The sequence below is a fragment of the Pleurodeles waltl genome, chromosome 3_1 (genome assembly GCF_031143425.1).
Source record: "Pleurodeles waltl isolate 20211129_DDA chromosome 3_1, aPleWal1.hap1.20221129, whole genome shotgun sequence".
Classification (NCBI taxonomy): domain Eukaryota; kingdom Metazoa; phylum Chordata; class Amphibia; order Caudata; family Salamandridae; genus Pleurodeles; species Pleurodeles waltl.
In genome coordinates this window covers 178,011,855-178,027,351 of record NC_090440.1, presented here as the reverse complement: position 1 = coordinate 178,027,351, position 15,497 = coordinate 178,011,855, and positions in this window count along the sequence as shown.

The window sequence follows — 15,497 nt, the reverse complement described above, 5'->3', positions numbered from 1 at the left end:
TGTGTGTGTTGTTAAAACTGTTAATGAATGGCAGAAAATGTGCATTTTTAAGGTAAACTGGACAACATTTTTAAATCTATAAAATGTAAAATGTCTCCTTTTAGAAATAGTGCCTGAGTTTACCATGCACTGTATTGGATCAGTGTAGTGGTATAATGTGTCATGGCATTTGCATGAACCATATGTAAACAGTGTACTAAACTTGAAATAAAAGCGAAACTAACAGTGAAGAACAGCACAAATCGACAATGACTGATATGGGAAACATCATAGGCACAAAATGGAAGAGAGAGCTGAGAGAAACAACAAATGCATACAATGCCCATGAGAGATATTTTGTTGAAGACAAAATTTGTCTTTTTGAGAAATTTGTGTATCAGAATCTGCACAGGACTTACTATCCCAGACACAGGGTGATTTGGGCTCACTTACAGGAAAGTTAAATGTTACCAAGCAGTGGTCAGTACCTGCATCACAAAGGTACACTATTAAAACGTGTTTATCTTTAGTGAAATCTGCGAAGGGGTGTGAGACAGCTGTAGACCAGCAGAGAAATGTCACTGTAGTGTTTATTGCAGTTTACTTTGGGCCTTAGTTTAGTGGAATTCATGGCCCATTTCAGGGTGATAAACCGACTTTACAACTAAAGAGAATTTGTCATTACAATTCCATTGGTGCTAAACATGACAGGTCTCCTCCTGCTCAATCAAGAACTGCAACTTATTAAATGTAATAAAGAATCCCCAATGTTATTATATGAGGGGGGTAGGCCTCACAGTAGTGAAAATTAATTTGAGAGTTTTTCGCTAGAAGGATATGTAAAACTTAAAAGTATATGTCCTGCCTTCCATCACACCCAGCACTATGGGCTACTTAGCACCTACCTTAGGGGTGACATATGTAACAAGCATTTGAAATGCAATACATTTGCTTTAGTTAGAGCTATTGGTGTTGTAACTGGACTTTTGTTGCCACATTAATTGGTCAACCCTGCCGCATAATTTGGTCCTCTCTGCCACATAATACTAGTGGCCCTGCATATAACTAAAGTACTTCTATGCACCTTCTTCCTCTATCTTTAGCAAAAATGAAAATATTGCCATTATTTATTATACTTTTTATATTATTATTTTGGGATCCCCCCCGCAATATAGTGCGGGGATCCAGAGATGACCACATCATGCGGTGAATTATGGGCACAACATTTTTATTACAGAAATGCCTCACAAAAAATTATGGGGCGAGTTTCCAAGTGCAGCATATATTGTAGTATCTTGACTGTAATGCTCAGAACAGCAACTAGAGGGCACCACTATAAAAAACATTTGTCAGATAAATGGTCATGTAACCATATAGTCAGCCCCTAAAGGGCATAATCATACAAAAACAGAATTGCAGAATGTAATGCAGTATAACCATATATTTAGCACCTAGAAGGCACAGTGTAGTATACATTTTCAGGCCTAGCTAGCCTACTAGAATAATATTTCACCCACACCCAGCTGTAAAACAAACGTTCCAGCCATGAGAGAACTTAAAAAAGACACTGACTGTCATTATTTTGTGGTTCCACCCAAAATAGTGTGGGGACCTAGTGAATCGTCCCAGATATCCTTTTTTATACACACTACCGAAAATACATAAACAATGTGAATTTCCACCAGGGAGACCGATAGTTTCAGGAATTGGGGGCCCGACCAAGAGATTGTCTCAGTTTGTGGATATTTTCTTACAACCCCTTGTGCATATCTCCCCTCGTATATTAAAGATACAAAACCCATACTTAGTTTATTATCGGATATTCCGTGGGAGTCGGGTATGATCATGGTGACCTTGGATGTGGTGGCATTATACACCAGCATCCAACATGAATGTGGTATACGGGCTATAGAACACATACTTAATAAAAGATCAGTGAATTTAATGGAACATACACACATGATAATACAGATGATTGATCTCATTTTGAATCACAACTACTTTCTTTTAAAAAAAGAGTGGTATAAGCAAAAACGAGGGGTAGCAATGGGGTCGAGATTTTCTCCCTCATATGCGAACCTCTTCATGGGATGGTTTGAAGAAAAATGGGTGTGGGGTCCAGAAGCAGGTGAGTGGCAGTTGGATATCCTTTATTGGGGACGGTACATTGACGACTGTTTCATGTTATGGACAGGTGAAGAAGAAAAACTAATGAGATTCTGTGAACATCTCAATCAGAATAATGTTAACATCAAATTCACATATAAACACAGCAAGACCTGTATAGATTTTCTTGATGTAGAACTGTTTGTGGTGGATAATAAGATCGAGAGTAGACTGTACCGAAAACCAACATCGTGCAACACCATCTTACATGCAGAGAGTGCACATCCAAAACACCAAATAGAAGCCATCCCCTTTGGAGAGATGGTACGAGCTAGACGTAATTGCAGTAGGAATAGTGATTTCCAAGAATGCATTAAAGATATGGGATGGAGATTTATTAGTAGAGGTTATTCACAGGATGTAGTAACAAGATTGCAACGTAAAGCCTCTAAAACATCTAGATTTAGGACACTGTCGCATCGTAGCCTTACAGATGAAGGAATCAAGAGTATGGATTCCCGGAAAGTGAGAATAATTTTAGATTATACAGATAACTCACACACATTACTGAGGATAATGAAGAAGCATTGGGCCATACTCACACAAGATCGAACTCTTCATAAATATATTGGTAATAAGCCAGAGGTAGCTTATAGAAAGGGCTGTACACTTAATAACATTCTTAGCCCAAGCTACTTTTGTGACACTGCTAAACCCAGTTGGCTCAATTTACATAATCAAGGTTTTTATAAGTGTGGGTGTTGTACCATGTGTAAATGGGCCTGGCAGGCGAAAAAGACCTTTTGGGATGCGAATGGTAAGGAGTATTTTATTAGGTCACACTTAAATTGCAATACTAAATTTGCAGTATATATGTTGTCTTGTAAGTGCGGAATGATATATGTGGGCAGCAGTATCCGTCCCTTGAAATTGAGAATTGCAGAACACTGGAGAGCAATAAAACAGGAGGACGAATGATATCCAATTGCCCTCCATATGAAAACATGTGAAAAACAGGGCACCCATAAAGAATTTACATTTTTTGGCTTTGATCTGTGCGAACCGAATCCCCGAGGTGGGAACAGAGAACTGGCTTTACGCAGAAAGGAATCGATTTGGATAATGCAACTTGTTGCAGTGGAATTGGGTCTAAATTCAGATCATGAGATGGAGTATTTTCTTGGTGACGGATGAAACAAAAAAGACTTAACTTACATTTAGTGACTTGCATCATGACTACGGAATAGATTATTTCAAGGCTGCACACTACAGAATGTGCCCTATAAGTATAATCTTTATAGTAATAGAAAATTTATCATCTTTTGACTTTCTGAGTTGAGTTATTAGCAAGTCATTACAACGTGCTTGCTTAAGAATAGGTAGCTTATAGGTAATTTGTTTTAGCGCTCTTAAACATAATTAAGTTCATAACATTGGAATGAACCAAACAATGAGCCCATTTTTTTTTACTTTGAACTCTTATTTTATTTATTTTTTTACTTTGAACTCTTATTTTTAATTTATAGCAAGTCTGAACTGACGTGCTTATCGTGACACTTTTAGTGATATTTTTTGTGTTTTCAAATACATAATGTCGAAATGAGTCCGAATATTAAATTATGGGTTGAACAGCCCACTTTCTACTTTTGCGATGTGAAATATGGTACGCGCTAAAAGAAACTACAGCGCGTTTTTATTGTTTTGATAGACTACCGTAAGTCCGTTTTCTATTTCTATTAACATGGGTCGGGTAGTCCGTTGCCCATTTCCATGTTCCACAGTATTTAATATTGATGTAAATCATGGCGTTCGTTTGCGTACTTGCGGCAGCGTCGTGCTTCAACGTTTAACACACAAAGTAAGGTACGGGAAGCACCGGGTTAGATATTTAACATCTTTCCTTACGGTTGAAATTGTAGGAATTGCTTTTTACGAGTCTTTTCAACACTTGTAGATACGCTACAACCTTAATAGGACCCTGAAACCATGGATGAATAGTGCAAATTAGGAGGCAGCAAAGAGAGTTTGGAGATAGCGAATAGGTATGTTTATATACGTTGCGGCTTAAACACAGATTTTAGTACACCTTATTGCAGGTGTGAGTAAAAAGGGTTTAACACAAGAATTTTTCTTATATTATTTTTTGGGCACCTAGCACATGGGTTAGATGGGGAATAGTTAATGTATGGAGTATTTATGTAAGAATATTACAAGATTGTACTTCAATATTGAAATTATTAATCTGGGCACATTCACTTGGAAACTAAATTCAATTATGTGGCTTTGGTTTTATGGTTTCCACATAAAGAGCATGCGATATGCAATATTCACGAAATGGATGGTGGAAAGTTCATGCAGTTAATATGAATAAATATTAATGTATATTCTATGTGAATGTCATTTAGGAAGTCCTGAGGAAGTCAATGGGCACTCCCATGACGAAACACGTGTTGGCTTGACTTAATGGATGGCGTAATGGATTGAATATTAAAATATGGACTTGAACATTGGAAATTTGGAAATTTTAAAAAGACATGATGATGAACTTATATAAGTGAAGTGGAACACCATATAATTTTGTAACTGTTGTAAGACTACCATATAATTTTGTAATGGTCTTTGGGAGCATGCGTAAGACTAATTAAAATTAAACTGTCATCGAAACTGTTTGGAAGAGGATTTCTACGTACAAAATCAACAATTTGTTGTATATTAGTGCTTTCAGATTTTCAACGTAGGCTGCTATGATTGAATGGGGACCCAGGGATGCCCTAGGCAGAGTGTGTTGTGCTGAAAATTGTGATGGTCGTCCCATTGTCCTAGGACCACCCCAGAGTGAGTTATGGGCAAAAACGTTTTGTAAAAGGAATGCCCTGCAAAGCATTATGGGGCGAGTTTCTGAGTGCAGCAAATATTGTAGCATCTTGACTGTAATGCTCACAATAGCCTCTAGAGGACACCATAAAGAAAATAGCATTTGTAAGAAACATGGTCATGTAACCATATAGTCAGCCCCTAGAGGGCATACCGAAATGAAAACAGAATGGCAGAAAGTAAATCAGTGTAACCATATATGTAACCCCTAGGGCGTGTAGTGCCTTACTCATTTTCAGGCTTAGCAGGCCTACTGCAATGCTATTACAAACAAGGCCCTTAAAACACAAACTACTCTCAGCTGTAAAACAAAAGTTCCAGAGATGAGAGAGCTTAAAAAACATTGAATGGTGGGATATACATAACATAACATATATATTCAAACACACACATACTTAAAAACTCATCAGAATGAGACCTTAAGACACTGAAGATACACAGACCTGGTGAACGAGGAGCAGCACCATGTGAAGTGGCTTGGATTAGAACTATGTGTAATGATGTAGAATTATATTGTGTGGGGTGCAATTATGTGGTGTGGAGAGGAATTATGTGCCTTTGAGCAGAATTATGGGGTGTGGAATTGTTTGGCTTTGAATTGTGTGTGCTTGAATTATGTGGTGTTGAGCGGAGCAATATGTATTGGAGGTATGTGGATAGAAATAATGTGGTATTGTGTGTAGGGGAATTATGTTGAGTGGGATTGTGTTTCATGGAGTGTAATTATGTGGAGTGGTATGTGTTGTGGGGTGGGGTGGTGTGAAGGGGGTTTCTGTGGCGTGGCATTGAATTATATAGCATGATGTGGCATTTTGTGGTATTTATTGGATGTATGTGGTGTGTAGTGGAATTGTGTGTTGTGGATGAAATTATGTGGTTTGGTGTGGAATTACGTGGTGTAAAGTGGAATTGTGTGGACTCGAATTATGTTGAGTGGTGTGGAATTGTGTGGAGTTGAAGTGTGTGTTGTTACATTTGACAAGGGCCATTAACGCAAGTCAAAATGAGTGAAATGTAAGCGGGGTAGTACTTCTGCCAGTTATATATAAGAATCTGCTATTACTGAATGCCCAGTAAGGCACATACATTTTATAGCACATAAACCATATACATCCCATGTAAAAACAATGTCATAGGTGCACCTGTGTGTTTAATACTAAAATCAATCTGGGCTTAGGAATAGAAAACGGATCACAACATAAGCACAGAGTGCCAGCTAGCAACAAAGCACCATAAATATAATTTGGCACATACTGATGCAGAATCCAACCATATTAAATGTATGTAGAGTTTTGGGACATGGAAGGAGATGAGAGGAATGGAATGCTGCAATAAAATGCAGGCAGCTACCAGCCTAAAACACCCACAGTGAAAGAAATAACAAAAATAGTCTGTCACATCAACAGATAAAGAAACCAAAGTGAAATATTGCAGTAGTTGGTAACTGCTCTGAAACAGAAAAAGTAGGGAGAAAAATGCAGAACTGACCACTAGTGAGCAAGGATTTTAAAGGACACTGCAACCAACAAATGAAAATGCTTTAAGCCATAAGAAGTATACTAAAAGTATACACGAGGTTGAACGCTTACGCTCAACCTAATAAAAGGAGAGTTTAAGGCTTGGTAAGGGGTGTAAATGCCAAGTCAACATTGTAGTGTGCCACTGCATTCAGGTTGTAATGACAGGCCTGGGCATTTAAGGCCTACTTAGCATTGATCTATTAATATTTTAAAGGAGGGATTAGGCTTGTCAAAAGAGGTTATTTTCACATATTGAATTACACAAAAATGTAAAATAACATATTGACATATTGAATTACACAAAATTCAAAAATTTCAAATAATTGAAAAAGGCGATCATAAGGGGGATTGTCAGGGGAGTAACAGAGAGCAGGAAGTGGTGGTGAATCAAGATGAAGAGCGAGGGGAGCCATCTGGAAAGGAGTAGGAAGAAATATGGACATCAAGGGGTAGAGGTGGTTGAAAGTGAATGGGGGAAGCAACACATTCAAGAGAGAGGAAGAAAACCAATACACTTCCTTTGACTGCTTACAGAAAGAGAAAACATAGATCTCTAAGTGGCAGCAAGGTCAGTGCTGGAAGGATAAAAGTCAACCAGTCAGAACAAAATGAAACCAAAATCCTCCTGGGCAGGACATCCACTTGAAAAGGAAGTAAAGCCATGGAATATGGAGCAGGGAAGTGAGATAGACAACAGAGATAAACAGTAAAGCCATTAAATCATTAGCAAATGGCTGACTCAAGCCCATTTTGTATATATCAGAAACAACAGGTCTGGCCAACAGTTATCATAGATGAGGAACCATCTCATACGGGAAGAGAACAACAGGACAAACAAAAATGCAAAAGATGTTGTCTTTGTACTGAGTTTTTTTTTTTCAAGTGTAAAGAAAAGAGAAAAACATCTAACAGAAAGGATACATGACAACGCTTATGGGCCATGCAGATTTTTTATGTAAGTTTACCTTTTTTTTAAAAGTGATTAACCGAACCACATTTTTGTGAAACAGAGGGGCATATTTATACCCCATTTGCGCCGAATTTGAGTCTTTTTTTACGCAAATTCAGCGCAAAACTAACTCCTTATTTATATTTTGATGTTAGACACGTATAACGTCAAAATATTGGTGTATCACAATTTTTTAGATGCGTGAACCTACCTTACGTCAATGAGATGCAAGGTAGGCGTTCCCATCTAAAAAATGGTGCTAACCTCATAGCCTCATATTTATCCCCCAGTGCTAAAATAACGCACGGATAGGGGCAAGGGCTAAATAATAGTGCAGAGCTTGCTTTGCACCAATATTTAACGCCTGGGTCAGAGCAGGTGTTAAGGGACCTGTGAACCCATTTCCATGGTTAATCTTTTTTTTTTAATTAAAGTGCCATTGGGGGCCCAAATGAAGGCCCCTGCATGGCACGGGGTGCAATGGCCATGCCCAGGGGACACTGGTCCCCTCTGCTGGGCATTGGGGTTGTGAACATAACTCCTGTCTTTTCTAAGACAGGAGTAATTTGGAATGGATGATTTTGCATCAGAAAATGATACTAGGCTGGTTAGGGGCATTTTTCTTACTCTAACCAGCATAACATAATTTTCCGGTGCAAAAATCCCTTCTCCCATACCGCCAGCCCAACCCAGCTAACGTCATTTTTTTTTATGCTAGCCACCCTTTACACCAGCTTGCACCGTTCTGTAAATATGGAATCCGGATGGTGCTCAGCAATGGCGCAAGCCGGTGCTAAACTTTTTGGTGCAAAACTGCATTAGTGTAGTTTTGCACCAAAAAGTATAAATATGCCCCAAAATGCTCCCACTAGTTATGCAAACGCAAACAAATGATATGTAATGTGAACAGAAATAAGGATGGCACCACAACAATAACCTCCACTTCCAGGAAGCTGAAACTTGTCAATTGGTGTATCATGTGGACACAGGAAGGCCAGTTGAGTGCCTTGTGGGTGGGCTGCTGGGTGCCAGAGAGTTTATAAACCTGTGATGGAGTAAATCAGGCTCTTTCTCTGCACGTCTGCATCTTACCTGCAGAATCACTGATTAACTACTCAAGACTGCAGGTTTGATCTTGCTTTTTTCCATCCATCTATCCCAAAATGTGTGGATTCTTTTAGTTTGCTCGTGAAGTACAGAGTTCTGGTTCCCAAAATCAGTTAATGGTTTTATTTTGAAAGTCATGTCTTTGATTTCATTTGATTCAACATTTACTTGTCTGTTTTTATCCCAGTTGCAGACTTGTGAGGGGTGTTGGTAAAATGTGGATAGGGGACTGTGTTGCTTTACTCTTCAGAATATCAAAACTATGCACTTCAGGATATTTTAAGGCACAATGTAAAGCAATCACTCTCAGACACCTTAGTGGGTAAAATAATCAAGTTTATTTAAGGGGCAAGTTCTCATATGGCAAAGCTGACCACACTAATATATATACATATATATATATATCAAGAGAATAACATGAGAATAATGGTGAGCATATAAGCACTCTGTGAATCACTGCAAGAGTCAGTGCATATAATACACGCACACACAATATACTTCAATGCTCAATAGCATGAAAATGACTGCAAGAATAAGTGCATATTACGCACGCACACACAATATACTTCAATGCTCAATAGCATGAAAATGACTGCAAGAATAAGTGCATATTACGCACGCACACACAATATACTTAATAAATTGAAAAGCTTCACCGAAAAGAGCGTCTGCATCCCTCCGCCGTACACAAAGCCGGGGAACCCAAATCGGCTGGCACAGGGAGCCTCTTTCGGGACAATCAGTCCTCCTGGCGTTGCGTCCAACCCAGAAGAGAGTTCCTAAACCAGCCCATCTAGGCTCCTAACCTTTATAGTATTTACTAACGCCCAGGAGTCTTTTCTAGAAAAAGACCCCCTCCTTTACAAATTGTGCAATCGGCGGTACCTTGTTCACCCTTCAAGACGTCTCCTCAGAACGGGCCATGTTCCCAGGAGAGGGCTCCAAGGGGAAGCTTGCATTCCTCCTTGTGTACAGGCAGCTTGCATTCCTCCTTGTGTACAGGCGCATCCCCCTGTTGTTCTAACTGATAGCTCGTGGAATGTAAATAGCGCTCTTCGTATCAGGCAGATGGAGCGAAGTTGAGCAGAAAAACACCCCACCCTGTAGCTTGCCGAAGCTTGTGGAAAAACACAGAACAGTGCCTTACGCACAGAACCAGACTCGACAAAATGGAGTCGTGAACCAAAATGGAAGCGAAGGCCAATGGAAGTAGAGGGCAATGGTCCACACCCTGCACCACTGTTTACCTTGCACGTAGTGCTGCTACATGCACATAGTGCATGTAGCAATACAGGGACACTTAGGTGGTTGGTCATGATCTCTCTAGGGGCACAAAATCTACATCTCATTAGGAGAAGTATTTCTGCCAGGGGCCAGGTTCTGCTCCTGTACATCTCCCAAAAGGACATCAGAGTGCCCTGTTAGGTGCCTCTGTGATGGTTTTGGAGGATCTTGGAATTCTTCGACCGAACTTCTAGGCAGGGGAGGATTTTCATTTTCCTGGGTTTTATTGGGCTGTCGATTGTGGAAAGGCAAGACAGCATGCCATCAAGAGAATGTCTTGAAGTACTACAGTCATGAGTCTACCTCATTTTAGCAAGGTTCTTCACTGAAAGTTTTGTATTTTAATTCAAAAGCAAATTCAATTACTATAATTAAATACAACATGAGATGTCCATCTCACATGACACAAAGTATATGTCTCAAGTCATTTGTATATGTACAGGCATCAATGTCACTGGCCCACTCTTGCTCTTTTTTTCTTATTTGATTATATATCCCTTTTTTGAGAAAGTGCATTATAGTGGGTTGTAGTCCATCACGAGTAATAATGTCACTATTCTTGTTAGGTCCAGTAAAGGTTTACTTAAACCTGAGCTCAACCATTGAAAGCTATGACACAGACCAGACAGTCTTGAAAAAAAAATGTGTAAAGATTTAAGAAGTACCAAATCAGTTAAAAGGTTGAAAACACAATAAAAATCACACTCCAATTTACAAAAATAGAAAATATTTTAATGAACAAAATGGCACCAAAATGATAAAAACCAATAAGGGGAACCGGAGATATTAATTTTTAAAGTATAAGATAAGAATATCTCCAAAATGTGTTAAGCACCAGCTGAAATAATCTGGTTGTGCTTGACCTGTACCTAGGTGCTGGAACAGCATAGATTTTGCTGCCACCCCTGACATCATAATCACAGTTTATATGTATTTACAAAGCAGATACATTGTGTATTTTAAAGTTTAACTGATGTAAAGTGGTGCACTCAACATCAATGAGGAAGTGCTTTAAATGTATTCAGTGTGCCTAACTTTATTCAATGAAATATAACCAATTAATGTATTTGTATAACCATCCTCATGTTATTTTAATGTATTTGCATTTAAAATGATCATTTATTTAACTTGTGCACTCTCATAGTTTAATGTTGAAATGTACGTCTATATTACACCTAAGCTCATGTATTAGAAAAAGTCTGTATTTATTTTAACATGAAATCCTACTCTAATCTATGTAAATGGAATATATATAATTGTAGAGATTAATATGTGCACAGTGTAACTTGGAATTAAATGTGCATTGCTGAATAATATTTAAAGTTGACTTTACTAGGCCTGAATTTCTTTAATGTAAGAAACTGTGTTTCATTTTTACTAATGTGTCACTTCATTGCAGGTGCATTCACATGAAATGTTATATGGAAATAGATGTGCTATTGTTTTGCTAACAGAAAGTCTGAGGTGAAAACCTTGACATGAGTACACGGAGAGACCAAGAGTGAGATGACTGTCTCATATTCATACATGTTGCAAATGATGTTCAGAGGACCAAGGATAACAGCGTTTTCAGGACTGCTCTGGGAGCGAAAAGTGATGTTGCAAGTTACACCCTGGGAAGGGAGAATACAATGGAACGACCAGAAAGGTGTTGTCCGACTGGATTTTGTGGCATTAACCAGGGCTTTTATTAATTGATATTACAGGCACTTCCCCTGGACTTGAGAGCTACAGACCTCTAACTTTCCCCTCTTTCCCATGCTTTGCTGAGTGACGCTTACATTTAACTCTTTCAGAAGACTCTTGACCGAGCTTCTGAAATGCCGACACCTTTGTTCATTTCCTCATTCATTTTTGCATTTTTTCTGCTCCTGGCTTTTTTTATCCTCGTGATGTTTTTCTAGATAGATTTTTCTTTTGCAATAGTTTAGACTTCAAGGAGACTTTTCATAATTAACCGATAGTTCAACTTAGATGGTTTTAGCCTTCACTAATCAGTAAGTGGATTGATCATCATTTGTTTTTCGAGCATCAGATATTGCTTTTGATTTTCTGTATTGCAGTGAGTAAATACCTAGTTTGTTTTTTGCTAATTAAGCTCTATTTCTTCAGAAGATTTGGTTACCCAATTGCTATTCTATATCTTTACAGTATGTTTCTGAGATTTGTTTACATTAACCTGAATGTTAATTTGTGATAAAACCTTTTAATTTTATTTCTGATTTGGGATTTCATTGTGTCCCCAAATTCATTGCATTGTGAATTAATGTTGATATATTGTTACCTAACTTCCTAATTAATCCTCTTGCAGGGAAAAAGATTGTCAATCTTATAAAAGAGCATACAAATGCTCCAAAGGGACAACTTAAGGCCAACTGTGATGGACAACAGGTCAGATAAAGAAACCAGATTCAACCTGGTTGGAAGCTTTAACTTCTGACTTTGGTGATAAATTATGTGTGGGTGATGAATGATGTTTGGCTGCCAGGGTCACAATGTAAATTACTTCATCACCCTGACTGACGTGCCGACAACCAAATATTGAAAAGTTAGTCGGCCTTGCATACATTTTAAACATTGACTGAATCTATTTTCAAGCTGGTTCTAACAATCCATTTTAACTTTGTCAGGTGGCTCTATCAAACATGACTGAGGTGATCATTCCGAGTTTGGCGGTCTTTACTGAAGACGGCCGCTGAAAGACCGCCAGTGATAGCGGAGTGAAGACCACTGCATTACAAGTCGCCCACACAACACTGCCCAAAATACACCCAAACAACAACATCGTCGGCCAAAATGACTGCGTGAAGCAGGCATCACACAAAACACCAACGCACACAAACACCACAGAGCACATGCACATACCACTACACAACCTCACATCAACAAACAGCACACCCAGAATCCCTTCACAACATACATCCCCACCCACAACACAACCACCATGGCACCACCAAAAAACCCATGATTCACAGGACCTGAGGCCAAGACCAATCCCCCCACCAGAAAGTGATCCCTCATCTGAGCTGTCACCCTTCTGTGCCATTGTTACACCCTGTTGGCTGTCCAAAACCAAGTCATGGTGCACATCTCTTCATTGTATGTAGTGGCAATCTTGTTTCAAAGAAGCAAATATATACACATGTTGGCACCACAACAATGTTGAAGTGGCATATGTAGTTGGACACACCAGCAGGTGTGTAAGTACATCCAAATTGCAATGAGATCCAGTGTCAACGATGGCAACAGACAATACAGTAATCAGCTTGCAGACAGAGAAGTAACCTATAGAGGGAAAATGAAAAGGAATCAGTCAAAATATTGTAAGGCATGTGAACCAAGTCATACATCCACAGCATTTGAGCACATGCACAGGATGACTGGCTGAGCAGCTATGACTCCACATATGTAAGTGCCTGCATAGGACTCACTCATGTGTGGGACAGGAAAGATGTAACATAGGTAACTGTAGGAAAGTGCCATCTTGCCTGGCATGTTACCCCCATTTTTACATGTATGTAAGTTTGTTTTTGCCTGTCTCACTGGGATCCTGCTAGCCAGGACCCCAGTGCTCATAGTTTGTGGCCTGAATGTGTATACCTGTGTAGTGACGAACTATGTAACTGAGGCTCTGCTAATCAGAACCTCAGTGCTCATTCTCTCTCTGCCTTTAAATTTGTCACTATAGGCTAGTGACCACTTTTACCAATTTCAATTGGCACACTGGAACACCCTTATAATTCCCTAGTAAATGGTACCTAGGTACCCAGGGTATTGGAGTTCCAGGAGATCCCTAAGGGCTGCAGCATTTCTTTTGCCACCCATAGGGAGCTCAGACAAACCGTTACACAGGACTGCCACTGCAGCCTAAGTGAAATAATGCCCACGTTATTTCACAGCCATTTTCAATCAATCAATCAATCAATCAGACTATTTATAGAGCGCACTACATACCCGTGAGGGTTTCAAGGGGCTGGGGGGCGAGGGGGTGCTGCTATTGCTCGAAGAGCCAGGTCTTGAGGTGTCCTCTGAAGGTGAGCAGGTCCTGGATCTGTCTTAGGTCAGATGGGAGGGTATTCCAGGTCTTGGCGGCGAAGTAGGAGAAAGATCTGCCGCCAGAGGATCTGCGCTGGATGCGGGGGATTGAGGCAAGAGGGAGGTTGGCGGAGCGGAGTTGCCGGGTGGGGGTGTAGAAGCTGAGTCTGCTGTTCAGGTAGGCTGGTTCGGTGTTGTGAAGTGCTTTGTGTGCGTAGGTGAGGAGCTTGAAGGTGATCCTTTTGTAGACGGGGAGCCAGTGTAGGTCTTTTAGGTGGGGGGTGATGTGGCTGCGGCGAGGGATGTTGAGGATGAGTCAGGCAGAGGCGTTTTGGATGCGTTGGAGGTGTTGCAGGTGTTTGGACGGGATGCCTGCGTAAAGTACGTTGCCGTAGTCGAGCCTGCTGCTGACGAGGGCCTGAGTTACTGTTTTTCTTGTTTCGGTTGGGATCTATTTTTAGATTCTGCGAAGCATGCAGAGGGTGTTGTAGCAGGAGGAGGAGATGGCGTTGACTTGTTTTGACATGGAGAGGGATGAGTCTAGGATAAAGCCGAGGTTTCGCGCGTGGTTGGTTGGTGTCGGAGGGGTGCCCAACGAGGTTGGCCACCAAGAGTCGTCCCAGGTGGAGGGGGTGGGCCCAAGGATGAGAACCTCAGTTTTGTCCGAGTTCAGTTTCAGCCGGCTACTTCTCATCCAGTCGGCGACGGCCTTCAAGCCATCGTGGAGGTTGGTTTTGGGGGTGTGTGGGTCCTTGGTGAGGGAGAGGATGAGTTGGGTGTCGTCGGCGTAGGAGATGATGTTGAGGTTGTGTTGATGGGCCACTTGTGCGAGGGGGGCCATGTAGATGTTGAACAGCGTCGTGCTGAGGGATGAGCCCTGGGGTACGCCGCAGATGAGGTTAGTGGCTTTGGATTGGAACGGGGAGGCGGACTCTCTAGGTTCTTCTGGAGTTAAGTAACTTAAGTAATTTAAGCACTTAAGTAACTTTTAAGTCACCTATATGTCTAACCTTCACTTGCTGAAGGTTAGGTGCAAAGTTACTAAGTGTGAGGGCACCCTTGCACTAGCAAAGGTGCCCCCACATAGTTCAGGGCCATTTCCCCGGACTTTGTGAGTGTGGGGACACCATTACAGGCGTGCACTACATATAGGTCAATACCTATATGTAGCTTCACAATGGTAACTCCGAATATGGCCATATAACATGTCTAAGATCATCGAATTGTCCCCCCATGCCAAATCTGGTATTGGGGAGCCAATTCCATGCATCCCCGGGGCTCCACTATGGACCCCAGGTACTGCCAAACCAACTCTCTGGGGTTTTCTCTGCAGCTACCGCTGTTGCCACCCCACAGACAGGGTGCTGCCCTCCTGGGGTCTGGGCAGCCCGGTCCCAGTAAGGCAGAACAAAGAATTTGCTCGGAGAGAAGGTGTTACACTCTCTCCCTTTGGAAATAGGTGTTAAAGGCTGGGGAGGGATAGCCTCTCCCAGCCTCTGGAAATGCTTTGAAGGGCACAGATGGTGCCCTCTTTGCATAAGCCAGTCTACACCAGTTTAGGTAACCCTCAGTCCCTGCTCTGGCACGAAACTGGACAAAGGAGAGGGGAGTGACCATTCCCCTGTCCATCACCACCCAAGGGG